This window comes from Pseudorca crassidens, chromosome 8 (genome assembly GCF_039906515.1).
Source record: "Pseudorca crassidens isolate mPseCra1 chromosome 8, mPseCra1.hap1, whole genome shotgun sequence".
NCBI lineage: Eukaryota > Metazoa > Chordata > Mammalia > Artiodactyla > Delphinidae > Pseudorca > Pseudorca crassidens.
In genome coordinates, this window is record NC_090303.1 from 38,771,454 (window position 1) to 38,795,968 (window position 24,515).

Here is a 24,515-nt window from a genome sequence, read left to right on the forward strand (position 1 = left end):
ACCAAATATTCTTGGCTCTGGTTTGAGAATCTTAAAGGATATTAAAAGATTTGGATTAATCATGGAGTTATGCATAATATTACTCCTTCCCAAAGCTATATGTGTTGCCTAGATAGAATTTTATTTTACTAACTTCTAAGTGTGGCTTAATATCAAACAAACCTTCAATTCTGAAGCCACTCTTTTATATTCTTTTAGTACACAAAATATATATAATGTCAGTTATCTATCTTTACAGTTAATAAAGAGTGAATGAACCTCTTTACACATCTGCATAAATCTGTGAATACAGTAAAGGACAGTTTGATAGGTTGGGGATTTTTCCAGTAGAGCCTTTTTGATACATACTGTTCTCTTCTTGCAACTCTCTGGTGTATGAATTGAAAATTGTGGTCTTTTCAATTTTTTTTTCTTTTGAACCAGAGTTAAAACTTAAATGTAGGGCTTTCCTGGTGGCGCAGTTGTTAAGAATCTGCCTGCCAACGCAGGAGACCCGGGTTCGGGCCCTGGTCCGGGAGGATCCTACATGCCGCAGAGCAACTAGGCCCGTGTGCCACAACTACTGGGCCTGAGCTCCTAGAGCCCACGAGCCACAAGTGCCACAAATACTGAAGCCTGCACGCTTAGAGTCCGTGCTCCGCAACAAGAGAAGCCACGACAATGAGAAGCCTGCGCACAGAGACAAAGAGTGGCCCCCGGTCATCACAACTAGAGAAAGCCTGCGCACAGCAACGAAGACTTAACAGAGCCATAAATAAATAAATACATTCATTAAAAAAAAAAAAAAACTTAAATGTAAACCTTTCTCTTAAGAAAGACCCCAAAATTTAATACCCCCATTATGATGTCTTGTGAATTTCTTCTTGATTGTGTATGTGTAGAGGAAGAATGAGAATGTAGAGAAAGAGAAAAGCAATATACACATATACACATATTTTTATGTCAACATTGTCTTGAAAGAGTTGTTCTAAAACAATTGCATTGTAAGCTTATGTTTTGTATGCACATACAAGAAGAACTTGTAGAGATTAGGTATTACGGATTTAGCCAGGTTTATCTCAAATTGGGAAAAATAGAGAAAATATGTTGTACATATTTATACATAATAAATACATAGTCATAATTATACACAATTAACAATACTCATTGGCAATGCAGATTCAACACAATTTTTGTGATCGTACGACTTTAATATTGGTGACTTCACTAGCCTGTGATGTGAAAATGATTTTACACGCTTTTTTTCTAAACCCAAATTAAAACATGAACCCTTATGGTTTCTGTCAGAAACTAACCTGAATCACAGTATCCTCCCCAGCAACCTCATGCATGCTGTAGACTAAGTACCTTAGTTTCTTTTACCCTTTATTTTTCGTCTTGTCACCACGCTATTATTACCTTCATGAGAAAACCACTTTCCTGGGCACGGCCGTCTGCAGTCTGAAGCATCCCTGTGTGTCCCACAGCAGCCCCCTAGGAGGGACTGTACTGGCGTTCAGAGTATTGGTCTTAAATGCTCTTCCAGCTCACTCAGAGAGCTTGATCACAGATGCATGCAGTTCCAGGAGGTAGAGGCTGGACTCTCCCTGAAACTGCAATCATGTTTTTGTTGCTACAGGGACATGTGCTACCACTAAAGAGAAGCAGAGGGAGGGAGGCCTGTCTCTGCTTGGCTCTCTACCAGAAGCACTGTAGATTTCTGGGTGTTTGGGCCCAACTACTCCTGGACCATACGGCAAGCAGTGTCTACTCTCTAATATATCCCCATCCAAAGGACTTAGCTTATTCCTTGTATTACAATTAGACACTCCCCAGAATGGGTGATAGCGCTGTCATCCATTCTCTTCAAGAGAAATGCTTGTGTTTAACTTGCTGTTAAACACAGAATAGTGTGAATATTGATACATTTCCCAAGGTCTGAATTTTTTAGTCTCATCCATGGTCCACTTGTAACACTGTCAAAAAGATTTTTTTTCCTCGAAAATAGTTCATATCTATCTGGGAGAAATATTTTTTTAATTAATTTATTTTTATTAATTTATTTTTTGGCTGCATTGGGTCTTCGTTGCTGCACGTGGGCTTTCTCTAGTTGCGGTGAGCAGGGGCTACTCTTCGTTGTGGTGCGTGGGCTTCTCATTGCAGTGGCTTCTCTTGTTGCGGAGTGCAGGCTCTAGGAGCGCAGGCCGCAGTAGTTGTGGCTTGTGGGCTCTAGAGCGCAGGCTCAGTAGTTGTGGCTCACGGGCTTAGTTGCTCCGCGGCATGTGGAATCTTCCCAGACCAGGGATCGAACCTGTGTCCCCTGCATTGGCAGGCGGATTTTTAACCACTGTGTCACCAGGGGACGCCCCCGAGAGAAATATGTTATGAGCCTTGAATAAATTAAAGAAGACAATTATACAAAGTAACACAGGAGTGGACGAAGTATGTAAAAGACTGCTTTTTTCCTTTGTGATCTTTATTGTGGTAAAAGAGTATTTTGGAGACCACCTAGTTATTCAGTAGTAATTACCATTAAGTGTGTTTTACTCTTTGCCATATAAATTTTGCATATCTCATGTAACTTTCTTGAGAACACAGTTTTCCATACTTTATAAAAGAGCCTGAGGCTCCTAGAGGCCAAGTGAAGATCCTATGATCACATAGCTTGTAAGTGGCACAAGCAGGACCACAATCCTGTAGTTTTTAATTCTCCCCTACACGGCTTCTCATCAATAGGATCTAAATGTTATCTAAATTACAATAAAAAAATGACTAATAATAGATACGTTGATAAAAATTTTAGAATCTATTTATTCAGTTGTGTATTTTTGTTTTGATTCTCATTCTTCTATGGGCTTCAGGGCAACTGTCAGAGTTAGTCATTAGCAGTAGATGTGTATCTCCTGGTATTAACATGAGAACTACATAGCAGACCACATCCTGGTCCCTAATTGTTAAACATCTCTTATGTTCAGGATCTCTGGGTCCTATGGAAATTCTACAGGGAGATCAAGGCACATTCTACAAAGAGATAAGGCAGGATACCTATTCTCTTTGACGCTTTTTCTGGAAAGGTGAGAAACAAATGAAAATCATGGCAATGGAAAGTGATATGGTAAAAGTGAAATTAGTGGTGTCATTATCTTCTTTGGTATTCACATAGCATGTTCATTACCAATTATATTTTATATTGAAATGTTTTCTTTATACACCTCTGTTCACTTTTAAGATGAAATCTTCTTGAGGCTAAGTGTTAAATTTTAGTCCTCTCGTTAACTCCAGCTTATATTAAATATAATGGTAATCTGCTAAGGTCCCTTTCAGGTATAAAATTTAATTTCTGTCTAGCAGCAGTATCAACAATCCTTTAGTTAAGCCTTTATCTGTTGGGATATAAATTGTCAAGTTTAGTTTACAGCCTGGCTGAGCAAGAGAGAATATATAAATCAAATGATATCTAAGAATCCATTGAAGCCTATGTAATATGTTAGAATCTCAATTTATTAATTCATATGTCAAAAAATATCTATTTTTTAAAAAATCAACTCATCCCTGATTTCAGGCCCCAGTCCTGTGTGGTTGGAATAAAAGTCAACCTCTGGCATTATTCAGGTTCCTCTTGCATCAGGGGTGTACAAAGAACCTGGGTCTCAAGAAGCACCAGGGCATCAGAACTGCCCCTCTAATCCTCAGCCATCAGTCCCCACTGTCCCTAAAAGGCCAGCAATCAAGACTAGCAAAATGACCCAGGTCCCTGTATCCTTTCTTTAAATGTTGATTTGATTGGGGAATATAGTAGTTCATTCCTATTTTATTTTGTTTTTACATATATATACATTCTTTTCAAAGTATTCTTTTCCATTATGGTTTACTATAGGATATTGAATATAGTTCCCTGTGCTATAGAGTAGGACCTTGTTTTATCCGTTCTATCAATACATACAGTAGCTTACATCTGCTAACTCCGGCCTCCCACTCCATCCCTCCCCCAGTACCCTCCCCCTTGGCAAACACAAGTCTGTTCTCTATGTCTGTGACTTTGTTTCTATCTTGTAGATAGGTTCATTTGTGTCATACTTTAGATTCTACATATAAGTGATATCATATGGTGTTTGTCTTTCTCTTTCTGACTTCACTTAGTATGATAATTTCTAATTGCATCTGTGTTGCTGCAAATGGCATGATTTTGTTCTTTTTTATGGCTGAGTAATATTCCATTGTATATATGTACCACATTTTCTTTATCCATTCATATGTTGATGGACATTTAGATTGTTTCCATGTCTTGGCTATTGTGAACAGGGGTTCTATGAACATTGGGGTGCATATATCTTTTCGAATTACAGTTTTGTCTGGGTATATGCCCAGGAGTGGGATTGCTGGATCATATGGTAATTCTATTTTTAGTTTTCTGAGGAACTTCAATACTGTTTTCCATAGTGGCTGCATCAACTTACATTCCCACCAGCAGTGTAGGAGGGTTTCCTTCTTTCTACACCCTCTCCAGCATTTGTCATTTATAGATTTTTAATGTTGGCCATTCTGACAAGTGTGTGATAGTACCTCATTGTAGTTTTGATTTGCGTTTCTCTAATGGTTAGTGATGTTGAGCATCCTTTCATGTGTTTGTTGGCAATCTGTATATCTTCTTTGGAGAAATGTCTATTTAGGTCTTCTGCCCATTTTTGTATTGGATTGTTTGTTTTTTTGATATTGAGCTGCATAAGCTGCTTGTACATTTTGGAGATTAATCCTTTGTCAGTTGTTTCGTTTGCAAATATTTTCTCCCATTCTGAGGGTTGTCTTTTTGTCTTGTTTATGGTTTCCTTTGCTGTGCAAGAGTTTTTAAGCTTCATTAGGTCCCATCTACTTATTTTTGTTTTTACTTCCATTTCTTTAGGAGGTGGGTCAAAAAGGATCTTGCTGTGATTTATGTCATAGAGTGTTCTGCCTGTGTTTTCCTCTAAGAGTTTTATAGTGTCTGACTTTACATTTAGGTCTTTATTCCATTTTGAGTTTATTTTTGTGTATGGTGTTACAGAGTGTTCTAATTTCATTCTTTTACATGTAGCTGTACAGTTTTCTCAGAACCACTTATTGAAGAGGCTGTCTTTTCTCCATTGTATATTCTTGCCTCCCTTATCAAAAAAATAAGGTGACCGGGTGGAAGGGAGGGAGACGCAAGAGGGAAGAGATATGGGGATATATATATATATATATATATATATATATATATATATATATCTGATTCACTTCGTTATAAAGCAGAAACTAAGACACCATTGTAAAGCAATTAGACTCCAATAAGGTGTTAAAAAAATAAAAAATAAGGTGACCATATGTGCGTGGGTTTATTTCTGGGCTTTCTATCCTGTTCCATTGATCTGTATTTCTGTTTTTGTGCCAGTACCATACTGTCTCGATTACTGTAACTTTGTAGTATAGTCTGAAGTCAGGGAGCCTGATTCCTCCAGCTCCGTTTTTCTTTCTCAAGATTGCTATGGCTATTCAGGATCTTTTGTGTTTCCATACAAATTGTGAAATATTTTGTTCTAGTTCTGTGAAACATGCCATTGGTAGTTTGATAGGGATTGCATTGAATCTGTAGATTGCTTTAGGTAGTATAGTCATTTTCACAATGTTGATTCTTCCAATCCAAGAACATGCTATATCTCTCCATCTGTTAGTATCATCTTTAATTTCTTTCATCAGTGTCTTATAGTTTTCTGCATACAGGTCTTTTGTCTACTTAGGTAGGTATATTACTAGGTATTTAATTCTTTTTGTTGCAGTAGTAAATGGGAGTGTTTCATTAATTATTCTTTCAGATTTTTCATCATTAGTGTATAGGAATGCAAGAGATTTTTGTGCATTAATTTTGTATCCTGCTACTTTACCAAAGTCATTGATTAGCTCCAGTAGTTTTCTGGTAGCATCTTTAGGATTCTCTATGTATAGTATCATGCCATCTGCAAACAGTGACAGTTGTACTTCTTTTCTCATTTGGATTCCTTTTATTTCTTTTTCTTCTCTGATTGCTGTGGCTAAAACTTCCAAAACTATGTTGAATAATAGTGGTGAGAGTGGGCAACCTTGTCTTGTTCCTGATCTTAGTGGAAATGGTTTCAGTTTTTCACACTGAGAATGATATTGGCTGTGGGTTTGTCATATATGGCCTTTATTATGTTGAGGTAAGTTTCCTCTATGCTTACTTTCTGCAGGGTTTTTATCATAAATGGGTGTTGAATTTTGTCGAAAGCTTTTTCTGCATATACTGAGATGATCATGTGGTTTTTCTCCTTCAGTTTGTTAATATGGTGTATCACATTGATTGATTTATGTATTTTGAAGAACCCTCGCATTCGTGGGATAAACCCCACTTGATCTTGGTATGTGATCCTTTTCATGTGCTGTTGGATTCTGTTTGCTAGTATTTTGTTGAGGACTTTTGCATCTATGTTCATCAGTGATATTGGCCTGTAGTTTTCTTTTTTTGTGACTTCTTTGTCTGGTTTTGGTAACAGGGTGATGGTGGCCTCGTAGAATGAGTTTGGGAGTGTTCCTCCCTCTGCTATATTTTGGAAGAGTTTGAGAAGGGTAGGTGTTAGCTCTTCTCTAAACGTTTGATAGAATTTGCCTGTGAAGCCATGTGTCCTGGGCTTTTGTTTGTTGGGAGATTTTAAATCACAGTTTCAATTTCAGTGCTTGTGATTGGTCTGTTTATATTTTCTATTTCTTCCTGTTTCAGTCTTGGAAGTTGCGCTTTTCTAAGATTTTGCCCATTTCTTCCAGGTTGTCCATTTTATTGGCATATAGTTGCTTGTTGTAATCTCTCATTATCCTTTGTATTTCTGCAGTGTCAGTTGCTACTTCTCCGCTTTCATTTCTAATTCTATTGATTTGAGTCTTCTCCCTGTTTTTCTTCATGAGTCTGGCTAATGGTTTATTAATTTTGTTTATCTTCTCAAAGAACCAGCTTTTAGTTTTAGTGATCTTTGCTGTCGTTTCCTTCATTTCTTTCTGATCTGATCTTTATGATTTCTTTCCTTCTGCTAACTTTGGGTTCTTTTTGCTCTTCTGTTTCTAATTGCTTTAGGTGTAAGGTTAGGTTTTTTATTTGAGATGTTTCTTGTTTCTTGAGGTAGGATTGTACTGCTATAAACTTCCCTCTTAGAACTGCTTTTGCTGCATCCCATAGGTTTGGAGTCGTCGTGTTTTCATTATCATTTGTTTTAGGTATTTTTTGATTTCCTCAGTGACTTCTTGGTTATTTAGTTGCATATTGTTTAGCCTCCATGTGTTTGTATTTTTTACAGTTTTTTTTTCTTGTAATTGATATCTAGTCTCATAGCGTAGTGGTCGGAAAAGATACTTGATACGATTTCAATTTTCTTAAATTTACCAAGGCTTCATTTGTGACCCAAGATATCTATACAAATATATATCTAGCCCAGTGAATTTTCCATGAGCATTTGAGAAGAAAGCGTATTCTGTTTTTCGATGGAATGTCCTATAAATATCAACTAAGTCCATCTTGTTTAATGTATCATTTAAAGCTTGTGTCTCCTTATTTATTTTCATTTTTGGTTGAATTGTCCATTGATGAGAGTGGGATGTTAAAAGTCCCCTACTATTATTGTGTTACTTTCAATTTCCTCTTTATGGCTGTTAGCATTTGCCTTATGTATTGAGGTGCTCCTATGTTGGGTGCATAAATATTTACAATTGTTATATCTTCTTCTTGGATTGATCCCTTGATTATCATGTAGGGTCCTTCTTTGTCTCTTGTAATAGTCTTTATTTTAAAGTCTAATTTTGTCTGATATGAGAATTGCTACTCAGCTTTCTTTTGATTTCCATTTGCATGGAATATCTTTTTCCATCCCTTCACTTTCAGTCTGTATGTGTCCCTGCGTCTGAACTCGGTCTCTTGTAGACAGCCTATATATGGGTCTTGTTTTTGTATACTTTCAGCCAGTCTATGTCTTTTGGTTGGAGCATTTTATCCATTTACCTTTAAGGTAGTTATCGATATGTATTTTCCTATTCCCATTTTCTTAATTGTTTTGGGTTTGTTATTGTAGGTCTTTTCCTTCTCTTGTGTATCCTCCCTAGAGAAGTCCTTTAGCATTTGTTGTAAAGCTGGTTTGGTGGTGCTGAATTCTCTTAGCTTTTGCTTGTCTGTAAAGGTTTTAACTTCTCCATTGAATCTGAATGAGATCCTTGCTGGGTAGAGTAATCTTGCTCTTACGTTTTTCCCTTTCATCTCTTTAAAGATGTCCTGCCACTCCCTTCTGGCTTGCAGTTTCTGCTGAAAGATCAGCTGTTAACCTTATGGGGATTCCCTTGTATGTTATTTGCTGCTTTTCTCTTGCTGCTTTTAATATTTTTTCTTTGTATTTAATTTTTGATAGTTTGATTAATATGTGTCTTGGCATGTTTCTCCTTGGATTTATCTTGTATGAGACTCTCTGCACTTCCTGAACTTGATTGACTATTTCCTTTCCCATATGAGGGAAATTTTCAAGTATAATCTCTTCAAATATTTTCTCAGTCCGTTTTTTTTCTCTTCTTCTGGGACCCCTATAAATTTGAATGTTTGTGCGTTTATTGTTGTCTCAGAGGTCTCTGAGACTGTCCTCAATTCTTTTAATTCTTTTTTCTTTATTCTGCTCTGTGGTAGTTATTTCCACTATTTTATCTTCCAGGTCACTTATCTGTTCTTCTGCCTCAGTTATTCTGCTATTGATTCCTTCTAGAGAGTTTTTAATTTCATTTATTGTGGTGTTTATCATTGTTTGCTCTTTAGTTCTTCTAGGTCCTTGTTAAAACGTTTCTTGCATTTTGTCTATTCTATTTCCAAGATTTTGGATCATCTTTACTATCATTACTCTGAATTCCTTTTCAGGTAGACTGCCTATTTCCTCTTCATTTGTTTGGTCTGGTGGGTTTTTACCTTGCTCCTTCATCTGCTGTGTGTTTCTCTGTCTTCTCATTTTGCTTAACTTACTGTGTTTGGGGTCTCCTTTTCGCAGGCTGCGTGTTCATAGTTCCTGTTGTGTTTGGTGTCTGCCCCCACTGGGTAAGGTTGGTTTAGTGGGTTGTGTACGCTTCCTGTTGGAGGGGACTGGTGCCTGTGTTCTGGTGGATGAGACTGGATCTTGTCCTTCTGGTGGGCAGGATCGCGTCCGGTGGTGTGTTTTGTTGTGTCTTTGAACTTAGTATGAGGTTAGGCAGCCTCTCTGCTAATGGGTGGGTTTGTGTTCCTGTCTTGCTTGTTGTTTGGTGTGGGGTGTCCAGCACTGGAGCTTCTGGTCATTGAGTGGAGCTGGGTCTTAGCGTTGAGATGGAGATCTCTGGGAGAGTTCTTGCTGATTGATATTACGTGGGGCCAGGAGGATTCTGGTGGACCAGTGTCCTGAACTCCGCTCGCCCACCCCCGATGCTCAGGCCTGACACCCGGCCGGAGCACCAAGACCCTGTCAGCCACACGGCAGTGAATGTGGCAGTCTCCATTATGAAGTCAGATTATGAGGGTCTACAATTGCTGTTCAGCTAGAACAGGCCGATTTGGTTGCAATTTGTCTACGAGGCTGTCTCTAGCAGCTGGTGGCTAAAAGAGTAGGTCTCTGCATGTGCTGCCAGAATCTTAAACGTTTATATAGAGGTCTTCACTGGGTTCAGTCACGGATTCGGTACAGAGAGTCTGAAGAACACCTTACTCTCTCAAGGTTGTGTGTTTGAAACAGCTCCTAAGCCTGAGGGTCTGCAAGCTGCAGGAAGACGAGACCGCCCGGGGCAGCCTGCAAGCCGTGATTCTTGACACGAACCCTGCTGCTGCTGTTGTGGAATCGGGCTTCCCCCACCGTCCTGCAGTGAGTTTTCAGTGAAGCTTTCTCTCTGTGCTGATGAGATTCATGCTACCTGAGTTGCCCAAAGCCATAGAGCGCATAAATGTTGGGGTGGGGGTACAAACCCAGCAAATCTGGCTCCAAGGTCTGTGTTGTCACCCAGCGAGAGTGGGGAGGCCACGCACCTCAATGTCTCACCCCCGCGAGCCACCCCCTCAAACCCACACCGCCGCAGGATAAGTCACCCGTGCCGGCACTCCTGTGCAGCCGCTCAAAACCTAAACAACATTTTTACACTTGGATATCTTACTATTTCTATTTAGTTAAACTTAATCAAAAACTGAGGTTATACTTTCTCCCCTAGTTTGACTTGTTCTCCAAGTTCATGTTACCAGGGCTTGCTGCTCTTCCTCTTTTAGAGTTTTGGACCCTTTTTCTTAACCTTGTTCCCTATGCAACTGCCTATCTTTGAACTATCCATCACATCGAGACTTCCTTATTTCTCCTGCCATCACTTTAGTTTATGACCTCATCCGTATACGCCAGTCACGCCTCATATGCCACATATGCCAGCAAACCACTTACCATTTCCTGACCCTGCTGTGCTCTTTTGCCTTATGCCTGTGAACATGCTGTTGCTGCCTGATGTGCTCTATTATTATATTTTTACACACATTTATTTCTTCTTCATCTATGCTTATGTCATACTTTCACGCTATTATAGAACTTACAGTGCCTTACCACTAGGCACGTTAAGAGTCGATAGCATGTTTTACACATCTCTATTTCCTTTGAATCTAGACTATTAAATGTTGGTAACAGGTGTCAAAGAATTTAGGCAAGCTTAACACTGAACGGGCCTCCCAAATCTTCTTTTCCTTCATAAGCCGCATAAATAATGTTCTCATTCTGCATTCCTGACCCACACTCTTCAGTAACTCCGTACCTACTTCTCCCGCGAGTAAATCCACCATTTGTCTGTGATTATGGCCCATCATGTTAGTCCAGCCCACTATTTGCAGTCAGATTCTACTCTAGTTTACCTTTGACTTCAGTGTTTTCCTAAGGTATACAAAGAATTCAAACAAGCTCTTGAAATATTTTTCACTTATCTGCTGCTTTAATGGAAGCTAAGCTCCACCTGGTGGTAGAATTTGCTTCTCTTGTTTAGACTTGAGCACATGCAGTGAGATCAATTCAGCAGGGAAACAAATTTGTACACATCTCTCTATATGCAAACGTGTATATATATGTATTACATATGTGTGTGAGTGTGTGTTCTGCAGGCTTTCCTCTGTCACAAGAGTAGTGAAATATGCTTGTTAATTTATTTTACCGACTTGGACGTTTAAAACATGGCATTCAGCATTTGATTATTATAAACGTCTTGTGCTATTCAGGCTCTCAGCGATGACCAGAATGATCTTAGTGTGATAATCAGAAACCAAATATTCCCTACCACCCCTGTCCCACATCAAAATTGGTTTTCGAAAGGACTTAATTCATGCTTTGGTACTAAAGGAAGTTTATTTAAAGGCCTTTATGATTCATATAAAATTATAAAAATAAAATGGAAAATGTTTGAAGATATTAACTCAAGTCATATTTTAAAGGAGGATAGTCCAACCCTGTACTCAGTACACGGGTAAGTTCTTTCCCTCTCGCAAGCGAGCGAGCGCAGTATTATGTTTAGCCTTTATGGTGAGCGACATTTTGTAGCATATAGCTTTATGAAGACTAGAAAATTAGCCAGAGTTTACACACTGGGAGCTCTGCAGCTGGATTTAACCCACAGATATGTTTTTTCATGTTTCTACTAAAATATGAAACAATTGCCTCTGTTTGAAAATTGGAAAATTTCATTATAAAAATGCAGCTAGCTAGCAATGAGGGGTCTTTTTCTCGCAAATCAAGTGATCTCAACCTGAGGAGTAAGTACCCTTTTTAGATGTGATGCACACTAACTTTCCATAAGCCCCACTACTCCTTAACATATCACACTCTGCCTCCTTTTCTTTATTGCCTGGCTTCTGTAGGCACGGACATTTAGGACCACTGGCATTCATCTGTGATGCCTGAGAAATTCATATTCTGGTCGAAGGAGAAAATGAAGAAAGATGGGTCAGTAAGCATCAGAAAAGTGAAAGAAACAACCCAAACAAAAGGTATAAAATTGCTTTCTCTGTAATTTTGCACAACGCCCCACTGGTGGCATAGGTGTACTTCCAATAGTATCATATTTAAGGGAAAGGACTATCTTTCCTAACTGCTGGCTGACAAATTTTAGAGGTTTCATTTTCCTTCAAATACCAACTCCTGGACTGAGAAATATCTGAAGTTATTTATTTTCACTTTGAGAGTATTTTAGTTGTTAGGCTAAAATCTAGGCACCGACATAAATGTGTTTGCCTTCTCCGCCCAATCAGACCACCTCCTGAGCAGTGAATATTACTACTAAGCCAGTGTTGCCCAGCCTTCCTAACCCGGTCCACATCTAATGAACTTACATATTTCGTGCTCCAACACGTTTTTGATTTGCATTTTGTATCTCCCTTTAAAGGGGCGCCTCTTCTATGGTTAATTAGTGACCATGTTTTGACTATCCCCACCAGCTGTAGTTGGGCAGAATAATGGCCCCCCAAAGATGTTCGTATCCTAATCTCCATAACCTGTAAACATTACATTACATGGCAGAGGGGGATTAGGATTGAAGATGAAACTAAGACTGCTTATCAACAGACCTTAAATAGATTACCCTGGATTAAATGGGTGGGTCCAGTAGTGACAGTGGTCCTTAAAAGTGGAGACAGAGGCCAGGAGGAGCCTTGGAGGTGTGACTATGGAAGAGTGATCAGAGTAATGCAACATTGCTGGCTTTGAACAGAAGAAGGGGCCACAAACCAAGGCATGTGGGTATCCTTTAGAAGCTGGAAAAGACAAGGAAACAGATCTGCCTCTAGAAATGCAGCCCTGCTGACACCTTGAGTTTAGACCAGGGAGCTCTGTGTTAGAATTCCATCCTATAAAACTGCAAGATAATAAGTTTGTGTTGTTTTAAGCCACCAAGTGTGTGGTAATTTATTACAACAACAATGAAAAACTAGTATACTGGCAAAGAAGTTTCCTTTGAAGTTTGTTCTCTGACATTTTTGTTATGAAAAAGCATATGTTTTCAAGATAAAAAATTGTACTAAAACATAATTTTTGGAACAATGCAAGTTTCTTCCTGCTTTCTTCTCCTCCTTTTCTTTCCCCTGTCTTGAGACTCATTGTTTTAACCCACTCCTACCCCTCCATAGCAGAGAGAGAAGGTCATGGTTGAAGAACTGTGCTCCTACAGTGTGGAGCTCCAAATAGGAAACCTATGGTTGAAAGAGCTAACAAAAGGGAGAAGGCAGCAAAAAACAAACAAAAAACCTTACTTTTATTTTTCGCAAGATTCCTATAATCTCTGCCCCATAGATTTTTTTCTTTTTCCTGTTGCTTTTGGACCACAAAACTGCTAAACTATTTTGCAGCCCACTGAGAGTGATGCTGCATAAACTTCTCCATGAGATTATGGCAAGTAAGAACCTGTTGTGGTCTGTAGGGTATCATCGACAGGCACTTATACATACACTTAACTAGAATTCTTAATACATTATAAAGTATCAACCTGAAAATAAAGTATCTACTGAAAACGTTTTCACATTAAGTTTATAAATTTTCATGATGCTATTTTCTGGAAGTTTAACAAACTCTCATTAGTTAGAGTCAGACTAATTTCACTCATCATCTTGGTATTCACATAACACATTATATATAGTAGCTGCTCAATATATGGGTGAGTGAATAAATCCAGCTTTTCAATTTATTGGCACTTTCTCTGGTTTAGCCAAAAGTAGGATATAAAGCTGTGGTTGCCTCGTCTCAGTTTTGCTCTGGGATTCTCAGAGTATAATTTCTCCAAGCTCAAGGTGGTCCTAGAATTTAAAGACAGATATTTTTCAATATGGCTTCTAAATGTTAGACAACTATGTAATTTAGTGCTTATTCAAAGAAACCAAATACCTTTCCCAGAAGGGAAATTGAATCAGGAGATGTCACGTTGCCCTTCAAAAGGCAATTTCTAAGGGACTTAAAAGGGTTGAATTTTAGAGCCTACCTTCCTCCACTCCTTTATAAGGACCTGTGAAGTTTTTTTAGTCCCTGATGCTGATTCTTACACTTTCATATTTATACTGAAAATCATGTGGAGATATTGTTAATTATGTTGTGTATCACGCAGTATCCCTAGACATTCAGATTGGGTAGGCCTTGGGTTGCGTCGTGGAAATTGTGTTTTGTAAAAATTGTACACATGTGCTGCAGGTGACATTGAAGGCCAGGCTGTGAGAAATGTTGCCTTAGGTTGCTTGATGTGCCTATATTGTTGTTCACTTGTACAAACATCATTGTTTGTACATCACCATTACTCTAATCTACAAAGAAATCCACTGCTCTCCAGTTGTCCATATCCCCATACCTCTCCTCTGCCTCCCACCTGCCCCCTCACCCAATTGTGTATTGATTTTACAAAGCCATGCTTCCCCCCACCCCAAGACCTAAGGTGGTAGATACAATTAAAATTGTTATAGTAGAAAAAGTCCTGTAATTCTCCTCTGGGGTAGGTGGCGCTTTGCTTCTGAAAAGGGCTGCACTTCCTTTTCTGTGGGTTAATGGATCTGGACTAGATAAGTATGTGTCTTGCATGTTCCTGTCTCTGTCTTTAAATATGTCTCTTCCATCCTACATCGACAGTGCCCTGTCTCCAAGGTTTCCCTCACCATGACACAGTATAAGGCCTGTCCTAAGTCTCATTGATCTCCACACCTTTCCTCACTCCTTCTTACCACCAAAACACCTCAATCAGCAGCAGATAATCAGAAAGGCGAGTTAATCTGTCAAATGGTATAAATGAGAATTTGTAAGTATTGGTGAACCCAAGCATTAAACCTGGGGCTTCATCAGTAGTGAGCATGGCTTAAGCATCTACTGAGTTGTACCTTCTGTGCTAGCGCAAAGGAGCAAAGGGCAGGAGGATTTTCTGCTTAAGGGGCGTTAACGCAATGGTGGGAATTTCAGTATGAAGCCTTCTAAATCGGGGAGATGAATTTGAGGGTATGTAAGGTAGGTATACCTTGTGCCTTTACTGAGACTAAGGGTTCAGATGTTTTTGCTTCACCCTTTGGGCAGTAAGACCCTTGATGTCTTTTAGGCTTCACACAGGGCTCCTCTACTACTGTAGACTGGCAAAAAATAATCAGTTGCACTAGTTCTTCCACCTCATAGAAATTAATTAAGTAGTTTCATACAAAGTGAAAGGATCATTTTTTTAAATTAAAATTAACAAACATTGGGCATATTTGTCTCCATAAACTCTTTGTTATTTGGTACAACACTCAGTTTTGTATATGATGGGCAATGGTAGGTATTATGTAATGGCAAATAAAGCAATGTTGTATATTTGTAATTTCATGGATTATTAATAGGGCATTCTTATTTTGTTACCCCCGCCTGAGACAATATATTTTTAAAATAGCTTCTTAATGCTACTGTTTTTCACTTTTTCAGTGGCTACTCTTAGGATGAGATATTTTATAAATTTACTTTAGGGTGGGCAAAATGGAAAAGGGAATAAACTTTTCCCAGTTTCTTCAAGAGGTCCAAAAGTGCATGATACAAAGAATGGAATTTGCTTTGATATAAACATAACTTGCTAACAATAGTTATCCCAAGATAGAAACAGTAGCTTTCTTGAGGGAGTGAAACTTAGATCAAACATGATCTGGCTGCCTTTGAGGTTCCTGTATCACAGGGACGCTTGACTAAGTAATCTGCAAAGACCCTTCCCTCTGGGGATCAGAATCCTAAAACTCAGAATGCCCTGGTGTGCGTAGGGAGGTTGCTGAACTGTCCCTTTTAAAAAACTGCCCACTAGAGGGAGTATAACATCATAAATATTTCCTTTCAGTTGCTGCCTTACTTCTGGTAAGCCAGCAAGAAAGCAAGATTCAAGTGCAAATACCTAGAATTTATTTCATACTTTTAAAAATGTTTTTCTCATTAAAATCTTATGGAATATTTTGATAAGCGAAGAAAATTTTCTTCTAAAAAATTAGTGTAGCATATGGTATGTAACATTAATATTATTTGTATATGTAAAGAACTCAGAATTTTAAATGACTGGTGGAAATAGAATCCAGATCACTTGTTCGTGGTTATCAGTGTAAAACATCTTGGTTCTACATGGAGTATGTTTCACCCAATTTTTTTAGGTCTGTTGTTACTATTGTTTTATTTGCTGTGGATATAATTCCATAATTTCCCTGTATGTTATAGCTTTCCCAGACATTTAAGATAAACTATTCCACTGGACAACTGGTTTGATTACATAGTATCAAAATCAAATGTTTCATTCATAAATTTTTAAAAGAACCTGCCAGTCTGTCTTAGGAAGATTAAAAATGGGTATTTTTCAGAGATAAAAGCACATTCATTCTCTTTCTATTGTGGGTGGTTCTGCATTTAACTCTATTTTTTCCATTAAAATTTTCTTATTTTTTTCCCATAATTTTGACATTAAGTCTCCAAGTTCTGTTTCGGATTGGACTTTTTATATTTGAATATTTGGAGAAAAAAGTTTTAAAATATTATAATTTATTTTGAAGCACTGACCATTAAAACATCAAAAGTTCAAAAGGAAAATATTTATGAAAAATTGAGGTATTAGCCTTTTGTTGGTAAAATGTATTTTAAGCTAGAATTTACATAATCTTCATCAAGCAGAAAGAAGCACATATATATTACTTCAAATATATTTTAACTTCTTAGCATCTTAACTATTTGAAGTACATTTCTAAGAGATCTTTTTTTTCCTTACCTTACTGTCAGCATCACTGGCCACAAAATAAACTTCCCTAACTTCTCTAGTTCACTGAAAATTGTTGCTTCCATTTAAATTGAGAATTTTCTTTTTCTTTTCCATTGCAATTTAAACAAACCCCAAAACCTACAGCTTGGCAAGTGATGTGTCAATGTGGAAACAGTAAGTTACTTTGATTGTGCATTGCCTTCTAATAAGTGATTTGGGGTAGGGGTAACTTCTTGCTATGCTCATTGGTTTCTTTCTTCCATCTGCTTCTGCTTGCCTGAAGGATGCTGTCACCGGCTCAGCTCCTCCATTACTCCCTATGTGAATAAAACCAGTATCCAACCTTCCTCAAAAGCCAGGCTTATTTGTTATATTTTTTTTTATCTATATTTAGAAAAATTTAGTATGAAATTAATACATACTTGTAAACAACCAAAAAATATGTAAATACTGATACTGAAGGACAGAAATTAAAAGGTAAATTTTTTTTCCTTTTCAGATTTCGCTATCCCTGTGGTGCAGTTTGAGTCTTTCCAGATACTTTGTAGCACATGCAATCCTGTATGTATGTATGTGTGTGTGTATATATATATATATATATATACACACACACATTTTTATACATGGATATTTCTTTTGCCTTTTTTTAAACAAAAATGGAATCGTGTGAAAAAGTACTCTTCTGTGGACTGCTTTTTTCACTAACAATGTATTTTTAAGATGTTCCTGTTTCAGTACTTACAGAATTACTTCATTTTATTTATAGTTGTATAAAATCCCATAGTTTATTTAGACTCTAGTTTCCTATTGATAGACATTTAAATTGTTTCCCCTATTGCATTATATCAAATAGTGCTGCAGTGCAGGAATTTGAATATCATCTTTGGGATCTTGTGCATTTCCTACGTTTTTGTGGTTAAAACACAATAGATGCTGAAAGCGTGGCTGGCTAACTATTTACTTTTTATTCATGGCGTATTTCCACAAGGCTTTTAAGATGTCTGTGTTTTATATTACTCTGTGTCTGTGAAAGATATTTACTTTTATCAACAAAACATGTTGGTTGCCAACAATCAGATTTCAAAAGAAAAAATGCTAGTTTCTCTGACTGTATCTTTACTAGAAAGTGAAAGAGAGATCATTTGTCTCTAATTCAGGTGGAAAACTCTTAAGATTGGAGGGAAAAAAATGAATTAGCAGAATCACTGTGACTTTAGATCATGTTGATCAAATGTGAGATTAAGTATTGGATGTTAATATTTTTGTTGTTAATTAATGGCAAGAATTGAATGGTTAGGTAAAAATGACTTGGGCACACACTCTAGAGTACTCTGCAGTAATTAAAAGCAATAAACTAGATGTACACAAAATAACATGAAGATACTGTAAGAACAGTAGGTTGAATGATTAAAAGTAATAAACAGAATGAATCAAAATTTTTACAAATCAATAACCTTTATAGATTATTAGGTTATAAATCAATGTACTTTATATTAGAACATGCACAAAACATTATTACACAAGAATTCCTAGGAGTTCAAGGCTGTCAAATATGTTAGCATGGTTCTAGAAGGAAAAGTGAAATGGGATTGGGGAATAGACATAAAAGACAATCATCAGAAAACAAAACTCAAAGAAAGAATAAGTATTTAGACAGTGCTTTCATGATTTTTCAGACACTGAAGAGCCTTTTTCTAGAAATGAGTGGTTTATTTCCCATGAACATTTCCTAAATTGACTTGTTCTCTGAATGTTGTTTTTCTTTCAAGTTGACAGTTCCTAGAATGGGCAGAAAAGATGCAATACTAATATTCCTTAAATGTAGTGATGGGAATTAGTGGTATCTAGGTACCCCTCTGTGGCGGGGAATGATGGTATATTTTGGAAATAACTATAATTAGGGGTCACTGTTCAAGGTGGTTAAATTGCTAGGAAAATGAGAGAGATATGATTGTATCAAAGCTTTCTTATAACATGACTCCTAAGTAAGGACACCAAAACAGCCCAGGTAACTAGCTGTTTGAACCCTCCATCCAGACTATCTGAGGAGATGTTCCAGGAGCTGGGCCTGAGAGTGGGTAGAACTGCCCAACAGGCCAGGTCCAGAGCCAAAGAAAAGTGAAGACTGCATCCGGAGTGAATTATAAAAACAAAAGGCTAAAACCTACATAGCCCTTGCTGTGTGCCAGGCCGGTTCTAAGCACTTTACACATAATAACCAGTCAGTCGTCACAACAAAGCTGCTGGGGAAGGTGAAATGATCAAGACCACCTGTTCAGTGTGGTAGGTGCCAGTGGGCTTGCAGAAGCGGTGAGGACATGAAATCCAAAGGTCTGTGGGGAAGGCCTGGCAAGATGGGCATAGAGGGATCAGGAAGAAGGGGCTGGAAAATCCCCAGGGGTGGAGGCCCGGAAGGCTGTATGCATTCTGTGCCCTGGCCTTGCTGGGTGGAAGCAGGAGCTCTGAGGGCTGCCCAGGCCATTCGTATCACACAGGGATTTCAATCCTCTTCATCCCTGGGGCCTCAGAGAAGAGTTCAGAGGAGTAAGGTTGGCAGTGTGGAGACAGCCAAGTCAGGATTCTTGACACGTGATCTTCTTTGTTTTGGTGAGGTTGGCAGCCCTCTCTTTGTCTCCTTTCTGGATGATTAAGAACCCCAAACAGCATGAGCCGGATGTTTGAATGTTTTTAAACCTTGTAATTTTGTAAATTGTCTGTTCCTGGCCCCCTTCCCCACACTTTTGCCCCAGCTGATATCATGATGCTTTCGCCTTCAATTTCTTAGTTTCTGTTGACTTTCGAATGAAGAAAGTGTGATCTGAGTTTGTTTTCTCAGCAAGGTGATGGCAAAAGGATATATTACGGTGTTGAGGAATTTTTATTTTCTCTCAGACATCTAGGATGAGTAGTATATTTTAGGCCCTACTCTCCAGGATCTCTCTCTTCTGCTGAGATAATAAAATTGATCAGATGTTTTGAGGTTAAGTAAACTGTTGTAACAATCTGGCAGCTGCCTGCTGGTTGTGGTTTTCAAAAGCAATTACTCACTCTGGAGTCAACTTTGAACTCTACATTTTAATTGAAAAGGCTAATTGTAGGCTATTGCTCCTGATTTAGCATTTAATTTGGCAGATTAGGAAGTAAAAGGACATTGGGAAGGGAGGGGAGAGGAAGAGAAAGTAAGTAGAAGTGTTGCCGAGCTCCAATTCCTGTTTATATATGAGTGTTTTCATACACAGCACATTGTATGCTATCTGGAGAAACAGCAGTTGGACTAAAAAGTCTCTGAGGCACCTGTCTGAGGTTAGTCTGCAAAATCCTTATTTTGGGCTTCTTTGCTTCTGTCTCTCTGTCTCTCTGTCTCTCTGTCTCTCTGTCTCTCTGTCTCTCTCTCTCCCCCTCCCTCTCTCTCCCTCTCCCTCTCCCTCTCCCTCTCCCCTTTTCTCTCCCTCTTCCTCCCTCTCTCTTCCTTCCTCCCCCCCCACCCCGCTTAATTTCTTAATTTTATTTCAAATGTGAAATTTCAGGAATAATTTTCAAGAATATTATCAGACCACGCTTATATATCTGATTAGGAGCTTATTTCTCAAATTCTTGGTTATGCTAATAGGTGGAGACTGCTATTTGTTTTCACTAAAACCTAGCTAACAATTTTACTTAAAATCAGCAAGAGATAGAGATTACTGATGTGTGTCCACAAGAACCAATTATTGATGTGTGTCCACAAGAACAAATTACTTCCCTATGGGAATCGTCATAAATTGGATTACAAGAAAGATACCAAACATCCAAAAAGAAATATAGCTGCACCCAAATTTACATCCAGGACAATTAGTAGCATTATTATTTTAGTAATGAAAGTTACTGCTTTTAGAAAGTTGCTTTTAGAAAGTTACTGCTTTAGAAAGTTGCTTTTAGAATTGAGCTGAGAAGTGTGAGAACTTGTATTTCTGCAATCTTGTCCCCACCTAAAAGCAAATGTAGTACTTTTACATTTACTGGGCACAGATGATACTATGCATTTTATAGAAATACATCCTCTAAACTAAAAAAAATATATATATATGTATATGACTCCTTTGGACTTTATGCTTTTAGATCAATTGGCAAACTGTGCTGGGAATTTCCTGTGAATCTAATAAAATGTTGATAGCCTAAATTAAGGCTGAAATGAAAGGCACGAACATATGAATTGTTTAATTTTATAATATGTTTCAAAATGCTAGTTGCATTTGACTCGAAAATGCACTTTATTTTTAGACTTTTGTGGAATGCAGGTTGGGCTCATTACAGTTCTGTTGATATTTTCATTGACCGCGTAAATATAATTTAATCTCTGTGCATCAGCCTTCTGATCTGTAAAAACAAGATAAATATTCTTCTCACACACTTTGCACTCAGAACTCCTCTGTTGAAACAATAAACAGGGTTGTAATATATGAATGTGAGTACTGTTTCAGAATCCAATGTCTTTATCAACAACAAAGAAGAGCTGACATTTATTTGGTGTTTCAGTATTAAATTGGAAGATACTACAGTTAATGAAAAAAAGAAACATCTGTGTTGCCATTAGGAGGATTATTCTGAAATATGGATATCACTGGAAACGTCAGCTGCCTGCTGCACAATTTCCAAGAGCCATTTTTTGTGATCCCGGTATTCATAGAGGTCCTCAAGTAGAATTGACACAAGGAGAGGAAAACCTTATAGACAGGAGGACTTCAATTAAACACACTTAGTTCTTTCAAAATATCTTAAAATCAAATCTATTTGTGTATTTTTACTTTCTACTTTTGGCAAAGTACCTTGCTTTAGAAAGTAGGGGAAAAAGATGACTTTTGTGGTAAGATTAAAGAAACGTGTTTTTTTTCTATGAAAGAAAAGATTGAAGAGAAAGTTAAGCTTTTCAGATAATGTTATTAGAGGCAGAATTTAGACACAATGGATTAATACTTTAGTCGTGGAAAAGATTCATATTTGAGGGAGGAAAAATAGTTACATGATGGTTTCTAAAAATACCATGAGATTATGGAGGTAAATCTAATTTTCCCCTTTGATGATCTTAGAACGTAGAGAAGACATGTCTGAAATGCCAGTTCTAGAGTCTGAATTTCGAAAATGAAACAAAACCAAAACCCCTTCTAACATGATGGTATAATAGTCATTTCAGAACGCTGCTCTGGAAACACAAGACAGGGTTACACCTCAGCCAAATTGTCAGCTTTTGCCTGAAGGCATGTTACAGAATCCTGACAAGCCTCAGTTTCCTCATCTGTAAAATACAGGGAGAATAATAATACCTATCTTGCTGGATTCCGTTTAAGATTAAATGAGTGACTATTAACTAATTTCCTACTAACTTATTTAAGATAAAACTGCCCAATATGTTCTAGCTACTATTATCCCATTACTCAATATCTGTGCTTTTTTTTTTTTTTTTTTTTTTTGTTTTTTTTGCTGTATGTGGGCCTCTCACTGTTGTGGCCTCTCCCGTTGCGGAGCACAGGCTCCGGACGCGCAGGCTCAGCCGCTCTGCGGCATGTGGGATCTTCCCGGACCGGGGCACGAACCCGTGTCCCCTGCATCGGCAGGCGGACTCCCAACCACTGCGCCACCAGGGAAGCCCTCAATATCTGTGTTTTATAATTAATCATAACTGAGCTTCCTCAAAATTATCACAAGGGAATTGTAGAAATCAAAACACAAAGTCACATTTGACATGAAAAATAAAACAAATTTTCAGGAAAGTTAAGAACAAGTATAATGAATCCATTATTTAAATTTGGGTATATGGATGGACTTCAGTTGTCAAAGCTTCTGGAAAAAGAAAAAGTGATGATTGAAAAGAAACTAAAGTTTTAGGAATTCTTTCACCCCATTAGCAGACATACACCATTATGATCAAATTATTAGAATAGAAAAAAATTCAGGCAGGAATAACTTCATGTCTTGAGGTAATTTCCTGTATTATTTCTAGAAACATATTTGATTAGGGACTAAATTAGTGGAAAATTTGTTTTCAAGAAAAATGAAAGGCCAGAATTGAACTGATGACATAGCTGAAAATTTTACAACTACCAATGGCTATTGGGGTTTTATTGTGGTTAAACCCTGTACTTGAATTTCTATAGCAGTACCCTATTGCTATAGAGGATAAAATAGGCTATTCTTTTCTATTGTCTGGCATACAGACATATCAGTACCTCACCACCAGAGTTACCTGAATTTCTCCCCCCCAAAAAGGACTGGTGTTGTGGGGGGGCTCCCTTGAGAGGATTCACAGAATGGCGTGTAGGTCACCAGCCACTACCCGCTGTAGGATCATGTTCACTGAGAGTGCTAGGCAGAGTGGAGGCAGGACTCTCAGCGCCTCTGGTTACTTGATCCATCTGCTCTTAGCTCTGGTGGAGGTTTGATTATGAAGACGGCCTTTTGCTTTGCAGACATACGCTTGAGTCTTACTGAGATAATTTGTTGCAAAGCAACTCTGGCTACTGCTCAGGTGAAACAGCTTTCTTTCCATACGGTTTCACTTTACTGGAGGTGAGATCCAAGAACTGCTTTTTAGTGGGAGAAGGATTTCTCCAGGACAGCTTGCTAGGATTTCTTTGTTCAATCTCCTTTCTTTCAAGTTGGTTGAGGGACATCAGATAGGATTCTTGTTTCACCCCGCATGCTTCTTGTCAACTATCTTGCCTTTCACAGTCTGACTACGCAGGGACGTTTACAGCCTTCCACTGGAGTCTGCCAGACCTAGGTGTTATGTGCCATACCTCCAGGGATCATTACCATATGGTATTTTAGGAGAGGACACAGTTCATTTCAATGCAATTCAAATGAGCAGATTTCTTTTCTTTATTACACCATTGCATTTGGAGGCAATCCACCAGAGGCAGAATCTAACTCTCAAAGGAACGCTCTGCCCACTCTGTCCATTTAACAGGACATTTGGCTCAAAAATCTAGTCGGTTGATCACACATGTGCAACAGATGTGTGAGCATGCGTAGCGAAAATAAAAAATAAAAAATCCCAGAGTGTACTGTGGGAAATGTAGCAGAACTACTGGAAAACAGGACACAAAGAAGTCTGGTACTAAAACTTTGATTTTTGTTGTTGGAGGGCAATGTTTTTTAATTAATCTTTCCCTCCTTTCGTAGGAGGAAAAGGTATAGGTTTCCACTATTATTTTGCAGTGATCATTCGTGTAACACTGGTGAGGAAACTTGGTTCATTTTCACAGATCTCCTCTTATAAAGATATAATTCTAAATATTTTGACCAGAATTTTTGGGGCCCCTGCTTCTCAGAAACTGAATGTTGGCATACTTCCACTGAAAAAACCACCCATTTACAAGAGAGGATATCAGAAATATACATCCTTTCATCCATGCTTCACAGGCTTATATGGAAAGAGAGAGCACCAGCTGTTTTTCTCATGGTGAATAAGGGTTACTTGGGGAAATCTCTCTTCCTGTTTTTATATGGACAACTAAATTGTTGCATAGCCAGTTAATTCTGGTTAGGTCAACAGCACAAGGTTAATTATTGGAACCTTCCTCTTTTGCCTGTGTGACAGTAAAAGATTAATAGGAACCAAAAGAAGAAAATGAAATATAGTGACTTATTCTAGAAGTGCTGTTTATTTGGGAAATTTAAATTTTGCTTTTATTATATTTGAAAGGATTTATACATAATCATCTTTGTCTTCTAGGAAACAGTAGAAGTTTGAAAAACTGTGATGTGAATTAATTTGAAAACCTGAGTAATATGAAATTAATCAAATTCAGCGGATT

General features: G+C 38.0%; 1 protein-coding gene across 1 annotated transcript in view; it reads left to right on the forward strand.

The window, feature by feature from the left end:
- Positions 1–24,515, forward strand: part of CRPPA (CDP-L-ribitol pyrophosphorylase A) — a 378,873-nt gene that overhangs the window by 309,219 nt on the left and 45,139 nt on the right. Inside the window, exons 11-12 of the mRNA XM_067746235.1 lie at positions 9,729–9,854; positions 11,867–11,995. The gene's annotated coding sequence lies outside the window, so the exon portion shown is untranslated. The remainder of the gene's footprint in view (positions 1–9,728; positions 9,855–11,866; positions 11,996–24,515) is intronic.